The 13,661-nt window shown below is 39.2% G+C and overlaps 1 protein-coding gene and 1 non-coding gene across 3 annotated transcripts in view; one reads left to right on the top strand and one right to left on the bottom strand.

The window, feature by feature from the left end:
- The window catches only part of CACNB2 (calcium voltage-gated channel auxiliary subunit beta 2), a 410,995-nt gene that overhangs the window by 323,149 nt on the left and 74,185 nt on the right, over positions 1-13,661 (bottom strand). The window lies entirely within an intron of this gene.
- On the top strand, positions 11,207-11,279 carry TRNAC-GCA (transfer RNA cysteine (anticodon GCA)). The gene has a single exon. It is a non-coding gene; the product is annotated as a tRNA-Cys (tRNA).

Raw genomic sequence — 13,661 nt, 5'->3', positions numbered from 1 at the left:
GATTACAACAAATTTGTGGAAATTCTTCAAGAGATGGGAATAACAGATGACCTTACCTGCCTCCTGAGAAATCTGTATGCAGGTCAAGAAGGAACAGCACCGCACATGGAACAACAGAATGGTTCCAAATTGGGAAAGGAGTATGTCAAGGCTGTATATTGTCATCCTGCTTATTTAACTTATATGCAGAGTACATCATGCAACATGCCAGACTGGATGAAGCACAAGCTGGAATCAAGATTGCTTGGAGAAATATAAATAACCTCAGATATATCTGCCTTATGGCAGAAAGTGAAGAACTAAAGAGCCTCTTGATGAAAGCGAAAGAGGAGAGCAAAAAAGTTGGCTTAAAACTCAACATTCAGAAAACTAAGATCATGGCATCCTGTTCCATCACTTCATGGCAAACAGATGGGGAAACAATGGAAATAGTAAGAGACTTTATTTTCTTGGTCTTCAAAATCATTGCAGATGGTAACCGCAGCCATGAAATTAAAAGACGCTTACTCCTTGGAAGAAAAGCTATGACCAACCTAGACAGCACATTAAAAAGCAGAGATATTACTTTACCAACAAAGGTCTGTCTAGTCAAAGCTATGGTTTTCCCAGTAGTCATGTTTGGATGTGAGAGTTGGACTATAAAGAAAGCTGAGCACAGAAGAATTGATGCTTTTGAACTGTGGTTTGGAGAAGACTCTTGGGAGCCCCTTGGACTACAAGGAGATCAAACCAGTCAATCGTAAAGGAAATCAGTCCTGAATATTCATTGGAAGGACTGATGCTGAAGCTGAAACTCCAATACTTTGGCCACCTGATGTGAGGAACTGACTCATTGGAAAAGACCCTGATGCTGGGAAAGACTGAAGGAGGGAGGAGAAGGGGACGACAGAGAATGACGTGGTTGGATGGCATCACCGACTCAATGGACATGAGTTTGAGCAAGCTCCAGGAGTTGGTGATGGGCAGCAAAGCCTAGTGTGCTGCAATCCATGGGGTCTCAAAGAGTTGGACATGACTGAGTGACTGAACTGAACTTCTGTTTGTAAGATAATCTCCATTGTGAAACAAAATGGATAAGTTATTAAAAAAGTAGTATTTCTGAGTCTTCTAAAACTAACATTTATGGGACTTCCTTGGTCGTCTAGCAGTTAAGACTCCACACTCCCAGTGCAGTGGGCCTTGATTTGATCCCTGGTCAGGGAACTAGATTCTGTATGCCACAACTAAGTATCTCATTCCACAACTAAAGATAGCACGTGCCACAGCTAAGACCTGGTGAAGCCAAATAAATATTTTTTTTAATTAACATTTATTCCAAACATGGCTTTCAAGCATTATAAAATCAAACTGCATCAATTTTTGAAAGAGCAAAGACAACAGATTCTGAAAGACACAGGGTCAGCTTTCTGGTTTTACGATGACTGATATTATACACAACTGCACACCACACTCTTTCAGAGACCAAAGGCATGAGAAAGTGTTGCTTAATAGATGGGGAAACCAAGGTCAAAGAGGTTAAAGACTCACTTTACTTAGCTGAGTCCCTGTCACCCGAAGGGTCTACCACGACTCAGTCCCCTTGATCTGCCCCAGAGGACTCCTCCGTATCCAGGCTCTGAATCACGTGAGCAGCTACCAAGAACCACAGATGAACAAGCTAGAAATGAGTCCTGACCACAGTGCTCCCACAAGTGACCCTCTAGTTGCATGAGGTGACCATTTATACAGGCAGCGTTTTCTCTGCCCTTTCTAGCTCATGGGCTTTTCCACAAACTCCCAAAGTGGAGGAATCTGAACTTGGACTCAAACCCAAAACATCTAACGCTTTTGACCCAGATCACATACACTGTGTATACGTACTTTCGGTCAGGACTGGAGTGCGTGCTCTCAATCTGGTTCAGAACTCAAGTCTTCCTACTTTCAACCCAGTGATTTTCATTTCAAGGAGAATTACAGTTTTTTTTTCTTTAGTTCTATTTCAAAAATCAAAATTTAGCAAACTTAAAAATAAAATCAGAGTCAATGCTTGTTACAGAGCTGTCCTTTGCTGATCTGTGGGTGAAAAACGACCACTTGATAAGTAGCTCTGAAACAATTCATTATCCAAACAGAAAGCATAAAATTAGATTCCTACCTCATATCATAAACACAAATAAGAAATTAAAAAAAATTCTATGTTTACTTATAAGAATATTTTTGTGCCCTTCTATTATTAGCGAAGCATTTCTTTTTTTTTTTTTTTTTAAATATTATTTTATTAGTTGGAGGCCAATCACTTCACAACATTTCAGTGGGTTTTGTCATACATTGACATGAATCAGCCATATAGTTACACGTATTCCCCATCCCGATCCCCCCTCCCACCTCCCTCTCCACCCGACTCCTCAGGGTCCTCCCAGTGCACCAGGCCCGAGCACCTGACTCATGTATCCCACCTGGGCTGGTGGTCCGTTTCACCATAGATAATATACATGCTGTTCTTTCAAAACATCCCACCCTCACGTTCTCCCCCAGAGTTCAAAAGTCTGTTCTGTACTTCTGTGTCTCTTTTTCTGTTTTGCATATAGGGTTATCGCCACCATCTATCTAAATTCCGTATATATGTGTTAGTATACTGTAATGTTCTTTATCTTTCTGACTTACTTCACTCTGTATAATGGGCTCCAGTTTCATCCATCTCATTAGAACTGATTCAAATGAATTCTTTTTAACGGCTGAGTAATATTCCATGGTGTATATGTACCACAGCTTCCTTATCCATTCATCTGCTGATGGGCATCTGGGTTGCTTCCATGTCCTGGCTATTATAAACAGTGCTGCAATGAACATTGGGGTGCACGTGTCTCTTTCAGATCTGGATTCCTCAGTGTGTATGCCCAGAAGTGGTATTGCTGGGTCATATGGCAGTTCTATTTCCAGTTTTTTAAGGAATCTCCACACTGTTCTCCACAGTGGCTGCATACTAGTTTGCATTCCCACCAACAGTGTAAGAGGGTTCCCTTTTCTCCACACCCTCTCCAGCATTTATTGCTTGTAGACTTTTGGATAGCAGCCATCCTGACTGGCGTGTAATGGTACCTCATTGTGGTTTTGATTTGCATTTCTCTGATGATGAGTGATGTTGCTTATAAGATGAGAAATGGAAAACACAAAGGAAAAAATTGTTAAAATTGAGAATTTCACAATTTAAAATTTATACGTATTCAAAAGAGTGGAAAACAACTGATAGACTGAAAGTAGATATTTGCAACACTTGGAACTGAGAAAAGGTTACTACAAGGAATATATAACTCAATACGAATCTATATAAAAAACAGACTCAGATTTAGAAAACAAACTTATGTTGCCAAAGGGGAAAGGGAAAAATGGAGAGATAAATTAGGAGTCTGGGGTTAGCAGATACATATTATCATACATAAAAGGAGATCGGGATTGACATATATACACTATGTATAAAATGGATAACTAATGAGAACCTACTGAAGAGCACAGGCAACTCTATTTAGTGCTCTGTGGTGACCTAAATGGACAGGAATTTTAAAAAAGAGGAGATATATTTATACATATATCTGATTCACTTTACTGTACAGCAGGAAATAACACATTGGAAAGCAACTTTATTCCAGTAAAAATTTTTTAAAAAAGATAAGCAACAAGGATTTATCATATAGCACATGGAATTACCTTCAATACCTTGTTGTAACTTATAATGGAATATGAAAAAAACTGAATCACTTTGTTGTACACCTGAAACAATATTGAAAATCAATTGTACTCCAATTAAAAATAAAAGTCAGCATGACTCAATACAAAATGCAAAAAGCATGACAGATATATGGCAATAGATATACATTTGAAATACAAAAGCAAAAGTGGATCAGATGGACAAAAATGTGAACAGTCCAACATTTCCAAGTGTTGATAAGGACATGGGGGTGTAAAAACCGTTATACACTGCTGTTTGGGATGTGGAAATGGCACAGCTATTTTGGAGAACAATCTGATAACATCTAGTGAAGTTAAAATATGCATACCTTAGAGCTGGGCCATTCCACTCCAAGGCACACCTTGAGCAGAGTTTCTCAGTTAATCTACTGCAGCTAAACAAGTTCCAGGAGTAATTAAGATATCAATCCACTCTGCTTTAGGGGCAGCTGAAGTCTGGAAGCTTGGGCCAGTTCCTGAAGCTATGAATAGCCTGCAAAAATATTATTTTCTGGGTTTCCCTGGTGGCTCAATGGTAAAGAATCTGTCTGCCAATGCAAGAGACACAGACTTGATCCCTGGTCCGGGAAGATTCTACATGCCATGGAGCAACTAAGCCAGTGAGCCACAGCTATTGAGCCTGGGCTCTAGAGCTGGGAGTCACAACTACTACGGCCACGTGCCACGGCTGCTGAATCCCGTGCACCCTAGGGCTGGTGCTCTGAAATGAGAGAAGCCACCGCAATGAGAAGCCCTCGTGCCACAACTACAGAGCAGCCACTGCTTGCCGCAGCTAGAGAAAAGTCTGTGCAGCAACAAAGACCCAGCACAGCCCCCAAAACTAAGTAATTAAAAAATATCATTTCCTACATATGCCATAACTCAGAGAAGGTTGGGAAAGCACTGCCCTAGAGAAACTCCTGCATGTTTTTACCCATATTCATGCCCTTGAGTATTCCTAGAATCATCACTGGTCATAGCCAAAAGGAAAAAAGAGGGAAACTAAATGCTCATCTACAGAAGGAGGAGTCAATGAATCGTGCTAAATTCACACAATATAATGCTTCACTGCATGAAAATGAGTGAACCATTCCTATGTGTAACATTATGGGTGAATCAGAGCCATACTGTTTAGCAGAAAAAAAAGTGTTAGAAGCATACTGCAGTATTCCATTCTTCATGTAAAACTGAAACATGTACAAACATCTTTCAGGAAGTTGTGTAAGAATACTCAGTGGTGTCTGTGGCTTAAAGATAGACACATACCTGCTAAAAATATGAAAAATTCATGAAACTGATTTAAGAAATTGAGGGCTGTGATTTCTGCCAGTGGCTGGGGGCGGGTGTGTGTGTGTGGGGGGAGTTGTGCTACACGAAGAGAATCAAGCATGTTAGCAATAAAAAATGAATCCACTTTAAGAAGTTGGGTGATGGTGATGGGTATACTATACTTCATTTTATTATTATTTATGCCTTTTTGTATGCCTGTTAAACTGCATGATAAGTTTTTTTTTTTTTTAAACCAGTTATTTCCTAATAAATATTTATCTAAGGAATGGAGAATTATGCATTTCAAAGACTAATGCTCCAGAGAGGATTCCAATGCCTAAGCAGAAAGTCACACATGTATCTACTGTCACACTTCAAAACCAGCTGAGTCTCCTGCCTTCTGTTTTCCATTCTGGCTGCCATTCTTTCCCATTCTCCTCCTCTTCCACTCGTCTGTTGTTTTTACCCTTGCTCACCTGAAAGTCAATTTATTGCATCTTCTCCCAGTCTCTTTATACACCAACAGTTATAATAGCTGACATTGATGGAGCTCTTATCATGAGCCAAATCTCATTCTCAGTGCTTTGGATCTCACCTTATTTATTTTCACACAAATTCTGCAAGGTGATTACAATGATGTCTGCTGACAGTTGAAGAAAGAGGAAGTTATGAAGGTTGAGAAACTTGTCCAAAGGCACAGGAAAAGGGAGGACCCATGATCCAGACCCATATAACTGAATCTTAAAGCCATATTCTTATCACCTCTGTTATTCCACTTTCCATAATATGCATGCAACATATTCTATTAAATTTTTTTTTTCATTTTTGGCCACAACGCATAGCATGTGGGATCTTAGTTCCCCAACCAGCGATTGAACCCAGGTCTATGGCAGTGAAAGCTGAAGTCTTAACCACTGAACCACCAGGCAATTCCCACATGCAACATCTTCTAAATATTTCATATTGACTTTACAAAAAATTAAGTTCTTTGAGCTCAATTAAGATGACATAGTTTGAGAGGAAAACTTAATTGACTTTTAAATTTTGGCTTTCTAACAATAATACAGTCATAGTATATGGGATGCAAACAACAAATCAAGGAAGTAGAGTCCTTTACTATAATTGATTTTCTGACAAGAAAACCAGGTTTAGAAAAGGTAATTATAACTTAGAGTTACACGTGATGAATAGCAGAGCCAGTGCTTAAATCCAGGTCTTCTGTACAATCCAAAAGTCCAGGTTCTTAACCACCACTACACTCCATTTATTGCCTCTACAGATTCACATTCCACCCCAATCACCACCAACTCTTAAAGTCTATTGGGAAAAAATTCTTCACCTTTGTTCAAAGAGGACCAAATTAAGAGTGGTGTACAGTAACTAAGCTTAATTAGCACACTATTGACAACTATTATAAAATTGTTGGTGGTGTTGTTCAGTCACTAACTCATCTCCGACTGTTTACGACCGCATGGACTGCAGCACGCCAGGTTTCCCTGTCCTTCACCATCTCCTGGAGTTTATATGTACATACACATGTAAACGTGTGACTGCTTATGCTTCTTTCTACAGAAATAGAGACGCATTATCTCCTTCACATCCTTAAACTGGCTTAAAATTAATTATAGTCACCAACTTGTGTTTATTTCAATACAGTCTAAAAATCTGAGTACTTGTCTGGCATGTCCTAACCTTGCTACGCTCCCCAGAAACTTGTCTAAGAACAGTTCACTTTCAAACTGAGGGATAGAACATTCTCTCCTGTAAACTTAGAGGGGATTTTTTTTCATCAACTTTAGCAAAGCTTAAGTGCCTCATGGTATTAAAAAAAAAAAAAAGACATCCTTTGTCCCCCTCTATCCATTTCAAAACTCAAACATTTATAAATAGCTTTTGCTAGTTGTCATGACAAAACACTATTTATTTTCTACTTTGCAGATCCAAACTATTTTAATATTTTTATCTTCATAAAAAATAAAAGTCTTGAGTTTTTTTTCCAGATTATGTTTGATTTTTCCTGTTAAATGTGTCCAAAGTGATATTCAACACATAAACTGCTCAAGAACACTAATGGTTTTGGAAATACTAGTTTCTAAGTTTAAAGAAAAAAACCTCTATCATGTTGCCCTTAAGACATATTTATTGGTACTAATTTAAACACTATAATGTTCAAAATATCAAGTTTGAATATGCTATGTATAAATATAATCAATAACTAATATATGTGACTTTCTCCCAACTCAATAAAGCATAGATAAGTGAAAAGATTGCCTTATTTTTACAAATCTGTAGATAGATCCTCTCAATGTCAGTGTAATTCAGTTAAAAATTAGGAATAAGCTTATAAAATCACTCAGATCATGAAAAGATGGAAACATCTGGAAAACCACATCATTAATTCAATTTCCTGCTGTAAAAGTCAAAAATAGGTAAATCTGACCATTAAAGCAAGGCTTTCCTTGAAAATTTAATAATCATTTGTCAGGTAAAGCAGAAAGTCCCTTGAGAAACACACCCGTCTACGAAAGAAAACTTTTAGGACTCCATGAAGTTGATCTTGCCATTAAACTGTTACTTGCTGAAGGCACGTGATTAAAAAAAAAAAGTTAAGCCACATTTTTGTGAGTGTGATGAAAATAATTGTTACAGCAGATCTCCCTGGACACGTGAACAGGTCATAACATTTACATTATTTTCCACATGAAGTCAAGCCCGTGACCCACACAGACAAAGGAAGTAGTTGTGCAGGTCATGTGAAAAGACAGCTGTTCTGGAAGAGAGTCTATTGGTTTTGCGTGGCATATTTCAGCTTCTGTTTAAATATGGGCATTCATTATCCTGTTGACATCAAGCAATTTCATTGTCAACAAACAAGACAGTGGCATACACCATGGAATCTCACAGAGAATAAGCACCCTGGGTTAATATGCAAAGGTCCATTTACCAATTCCTCAGAATTCTTGAGAACTTGTCTGTGTTAATTAAGTGCCTTTCTCTCCCTAAACATGGTACCTTCTGCAGCTTAGACTTCTAAAATAGCAGATTTGATGGCTGCCTTTTCAAGAGCTAAGATGACTATATAAAAGGCCTTCAGATTTCCCTCACGCTGGACTCCAGACTATTTGCTGACTAAAACTTAACAAACAAGGTGATCAAAAAATAAAGAATGAAGATTAGCAATATCCATGTAGAAAAGTCCCTCAGTCATGTCCGACTCTGCAACTCCATGGACTACACAGTCCATGGAATTCTCCAGGCCAGATTCATTGAAAAGAACTGCCAATAAAATAGCCTTTTTGAAGTGCCCATAAATGCCTAAGAAAAAAAAAGCTTATTTACACATTTATAGGTCTAGGTCTTAGTATTTGTGTTCAACTGTTCTTTTAGTGTCCTTCTGACTTTAAAATGCATCTAATATTTGCATCTTTTAAAAATGCAGGACTTTAAAAAGAACCTTTTTTAAAAAAAAGCAGCAATACAAAATATTTACACATTAATTTGCTATGCAGAATTCGACAACAAAGCAATTAATAATTTGTTTTCTTCCCCCTGTTGCTACAATGATAAGAATGATTACTATGAAACAAAGTTAAGTAGCAAATGAAGCTTAAGCTGCTTCTATATGCTATTCAACATAATACACTGTGTAGATTAGAATGTACATGTTCAAAAGATTTGAAAAGATAGAACAATGAACGCAGAGTCAAAAGGTAAATGAATATGTACAAATGATTTTCTAAGCCTTCCAGGACTGCAGGTGTTCACATTAGAGCTTGGTGCACCATATGGCTTCCATATGTTATAAACTTTAATTTTTGGTAAGGGATAAGCATATGTGTGAAGTGCCAACTCACTGGAAAAGACCCTGATGCTGGGAAAGATTGAAGGCAGGAGAAGGGGATGACACAGGATGAGATGTTTGGATGGCATCACCGACTTGATGGACATGAGTTTGAGCAAGCTCAGGGAGTTGGTAATGGACAGGGAAGCCTGGCGTGCAGTCCATGGGGTCGCAGAGTCGGACACGACTGAGCTACTGAACAACAACCGCCATATGTGTTGCAACATTCTGGGATAAAATGTTTATTATTAATAACTAAGATATACCAGTCCCTGTGCAGAATGGATTTTAAATTTTTACTGATATGTATATGGGAGCATGTCTTACTTGACTTGCCAACAAGGAAAGGAGACTGGCATCTTCATCCTAAGCTCCTGCCCAGTCAGTCACAGTGCCAGCAGGAGGCACCCTCGCCCCTCTGTCCAAAGCAGTCCCTTGAGAGAGGGACTTGAGAGATAGCATGTTGGGGGCTTCACGGGAGAGTGTGGGGTTTGAGGCAAATGTCTGGACACAGTCCACATCTTGTATATTTCCTTGGGTGTGTCTTAAAGGAGGAGGAAGGCATGTTGAGCAGCTGTAGACATCAAGGGAAAACGGGAACACGGCAGAGAAGGGGGACCAGCGGAGAGGAGGAGCAGGACTGCAGGGCAGGGCAGCTCCTTGGTTCCATGTTGGAAGCAGCTGAAGGGACATCTTAGCAGCAGCCCAGGGAAGAGGATTTCCACTTGAGGAGAAAGCTGGAGAAGAGGATTGCTTGCCAGGCACAAAAGGAGAGAGTTGTCCTTTTTGAAACTCCTTTATCAAGGGCTTCCTTGATAGCTCAGTTGGTAAAGAATCTGCCTGCAGTGCAGGAGACCCTGGTTTGATTCCTGAGTCAGGAAGATCCCCTGGAGAAGGGATAAGCTAACCACTCCAGTATTCTCGGGCTTCCCTTGTGGCTCAGCTGGTAAAGAAACTGCCTGCAACGTGGGAGACCTGGGTTCAATCCCTGAGTTGGGAAGATCCCCTAGAGAAGGGAAAGGCTACCCACTCCAGTATTCTGGCCTGGAATATTCCATGGACTGTATAATCTATGGGGTCACAAAGATCAGGACTGAGTGACTTTCACTTTCACTATCAATGGAAGAGAGGCAGGGAAACTGAAAACCACACCTACTCTCTCCTTGGGACCTGCCCACAGCCTCAGCCTCCACGGATAGAATCAAAACAGACCAGAGCAAGACCAAGGACATTCTCCCATGTCTCAAACATGGTATAAAGTCTTCACTGCCCTGAGTTCTCATGTAAACTACAGAAGTCTGGCTTTGATGAGGAACAGGGGAGAGTTAAACACCACCCTCTCCTTCCAACTCCAGGGAGCTGGAGTAGAAGAAGAGTTGACAAACAGACCAATCCCAAGACTCAGAGGTCTGGACTGGAGGTGGTGAAGACTAGACTGAAACCTCTGTGGGATTTTAAATTGCATCAGACTTTTTTAAATGGCCTGAAATGACTGATAAGTTATCCACGAAAGGTTATCAAGACACACAGTTAGAAGCATTAAAGAGAAACATAAAATGGTAAAATCCACAGATTTTTCCACAATCAAGATGCAAGCACATCCTTTTTGCATACATAGAGATTAACGTGTACTATTTATGGAGATGTCCTTCATCTAATGCTGTGCTTAGTACTTTATGAAGCACTGTATCTTTGATCTCATTTAATTCTTACCATGACTATATGAGGTAGGTATGGTTATCCCCACTATACAGATGAGAAAACGGAGGGTGAGCAGTGAGAAGTAACCTTATCAATGGTGCAGAGATAGCTTGTTTACATGCGAGTCTATCTGATTCAAAGATTCATGCTTCTAACTACTGGATAGACAACTGTCTTGTTAATAATGTACCTTGAAAGGAAAGATCAGGAAATTTATATTCAGGTATACACAACATGTAAACCAAAACAAAAATCACTTGAGATCTACAGATTAGTAAAATCAGAGAATTCAGAATACAGAATCATAGAATCCCAAGAGTCTGAAAGTTAAATCTTTGTACAGTGTATGGAGCCCAGCCAGAAGTGAAGCATTTACCACTAGTAGGAATTCAATAAATATGTGTTGAATTAAGATGAAATAAAGGCCTATTCTTGACATTACTATTAACATAGAAACTATGGTAGGAGATGCCTGGGTGATTAGAAACCACAATATATCTATTCATTCACACAAGTATTTTGAGTGTTTACTATGTTTCAGCCTTTTTTTTCTAGGTACTGTAATTGGGCTCTGAATGTGCAAGGATAATCAAAACAGGTCGATATCTGCCCTCCTGGAACTTACCATATATACATCTATTATGTCACAGTTTTCTTATTTTATTAAATCCAGAGGCTAATGATCCGCCTTCCCTGGTGGCTTAGAGGGTAAAGCGTCTGCCTGCAATGCAGGAGACCCAGGTTCGATCCCTGGGTCAGGAAGATCCCCTGGAGAAGGAAATGGCAACCCACTCCAGTGTTCTTGCCTGGAAAATCCCATGGATGGAGGAGCCTCATAGACTACAGTCCATGGGGTCACAAAGAGTCAGACACGACTGAGCAATGACAAGGTCACACATCAAATGTCAGAGCAAAAATTACCATGCAGGAATGCCAAATCCTGTTACAGATTTAACTTTCAGGAGATCTCATGCCCTAACGAGACAAAAAATATATAACTTTAGAAAAAAAATTCCACCTCTGCATTCAAGCCAGTTTTCCTAATCATATTAAAGTTTCTAGCCTGGTTAACAAATGCACAGTGATATCTACAAATGATTTTAGGTCCACCTATTCTACTTAGTAACTAATGTTACTGGTCATGCATCATTTCATGTTACATTGTTGGTTAACGTGTAATCGATAGGCTTCATTATAAGCCCAGTCATGAAAAACAAATGACACTCAATACAAAAGTTTACATGCAGCAACCGCAAACACACCACAGCAACAAAGAGAGATTGATGAAAAAGGTTTGGTTTCTATAGCAACTATCGCATGGACCATCTGTAAGCCGAACCAGAGCAGTGAGAGCAAAATGAGCACTTATGACATCTACAGTAGGTCCCTTTGTCTATTTCAACATAAGGTTAAATTTTAATTTTTTTTCTCCTATAAGGATAAGCTCCTCCTGTATTTGCTGTTTTGCAATCTGATTGCTTTTTGTTTGAATGAGCCTGTTTTTATTGAGCCTTACAAAAATGACTGTATTTTCCTGCTTAAACTTCCATGCATAAAAGAAAAAGCACAAACACAATGGGTAATTGGCAGAAGCAGAGAAACACAGAGTGTGAAAATTTTTTATGTTTCCAAAGACAGTCTATAAAATGCTATAATAAAAAGACATTTCTTTGTTTATTTAGTGTTTTGTATTCCAACAACTGGCTTTTCGCAATAGCTGTCATTCACACACACACACAAAAAAACAACAACAAAGATCAGAGTAGGGAAATTACAACATAATTACTGTGCCTTCTTCATTACCTTATATGTAATTGTACTGCTCACTCTTCGGCCTCTGCTAAAATAATCAGCGATCAATCATATGTCACTTTTAAATTTCTCTCTCTATAGGTACACACACATATGTATGTATGTATGAGTCTTTATTTACTTAGTTATAATATCTCCCTTATTAAGTCACCTTTTTTTTTTTTTTTTTTAAAGAAACTAGTTGACGCCTTATGGAAAATAACAAAACATTTCAATCTGGGGAAAAAAAAACCCCACTACCTTTGTAATGAAAGCTTTTCTGCCCTCATTCATGGTGTGTCACCCAAAGAATGCACACAGGAAAGGAGAAAGCCATCAAGCAAGGAAAAATGGCTATTTCAATCACATGGGTGGACCCTGAGGACATTATGCTAAGTGAGATAAGTCAGACAAAGACACACATACTGTACAATATCTCTTATACATGGAATCTAAAAAACCAAACTTGGTGCTTTTGCCTTCCAAGACAGACCGCATTCTGCCCATGGAACTGTATCTCTCTAAATAAACTTGCTTCCACTTTAAATAAATAAAATTATATAAGAAACCAAACTTGAGAAAACAGAAGAGAGGAATGGTAGCTACCAGGGGCTGGAGGTGGAGTGCAGAGAACAGGAGAGATATTTTTTAAGGGCACAAATGTGCAACCAGTAGAAAAATAATTCTGGAGATCTAACACACAGCGCAGGGATTAGAGACAACAAAATTGTATTATAAACATCAAATTTGCTGAAGGACTAGATTTTAACTGTTCCCACCACTAGAAGAAACATAATTATTTGACTCAAGAGGTGTGTCAGACAAGGTTACAATGGCAATCATATTGCAATATACATGGGTCAAATATAAATTCCATGTCAATCACATGTCAATTTAAAAAGGAAAAATGGCTAGTTACCAGCCAAGGTGCAAAACTCTTGTTTCCGTCAGTTCACGCTTTACACTATCCATACCAGTTGACTGGCTTGTAAAAATGGTGTGCCTCTGCTCACAGCTTGCCCACTGTGCAACTCCCCTGTGATCCCACTCCATCACAATTCCTCCCTCCCTCAAGCCAGCCTGATTATGTCTATGTCCCTGCAGTTGAGTGAAATATAGAAGGAGCCAATCAGATCTGGATGCTGTGGCCAGACAGCATGTGCTTATTTCCTGGTGCCTCCTGTGTACTCAGGAGAATATTGCCAAAGCCTGCCCCCAAGCTACATGGTCTGATATTTTCAGAGTGAGTGATGGAAGCTTAAATACATAATGGAGACAGTGTTCAGCGATGACTTTGTTAACGAGGCCTTTGTTAACTGAGATTTCTAATCAACAGAAGCCTCCTCTTAACAGA

Source organism: Muntiacus reevesi, chromosome 2 (genome assembly GCF_963930625.1).
Source record: "Muntiacus reevesi chromosome 2, mMunRee1.1, whole genome shotgun sequence".
Lineage (NCBI taxonomy): Eukaryota > Metazoa > Chordata > Mammalia > Artiodactyla > Cervidae > Muntiacus > Muntiacus reevesi.
This window is presented reverse-complemented; position numbering and strand designations above follow the sequence as displayed.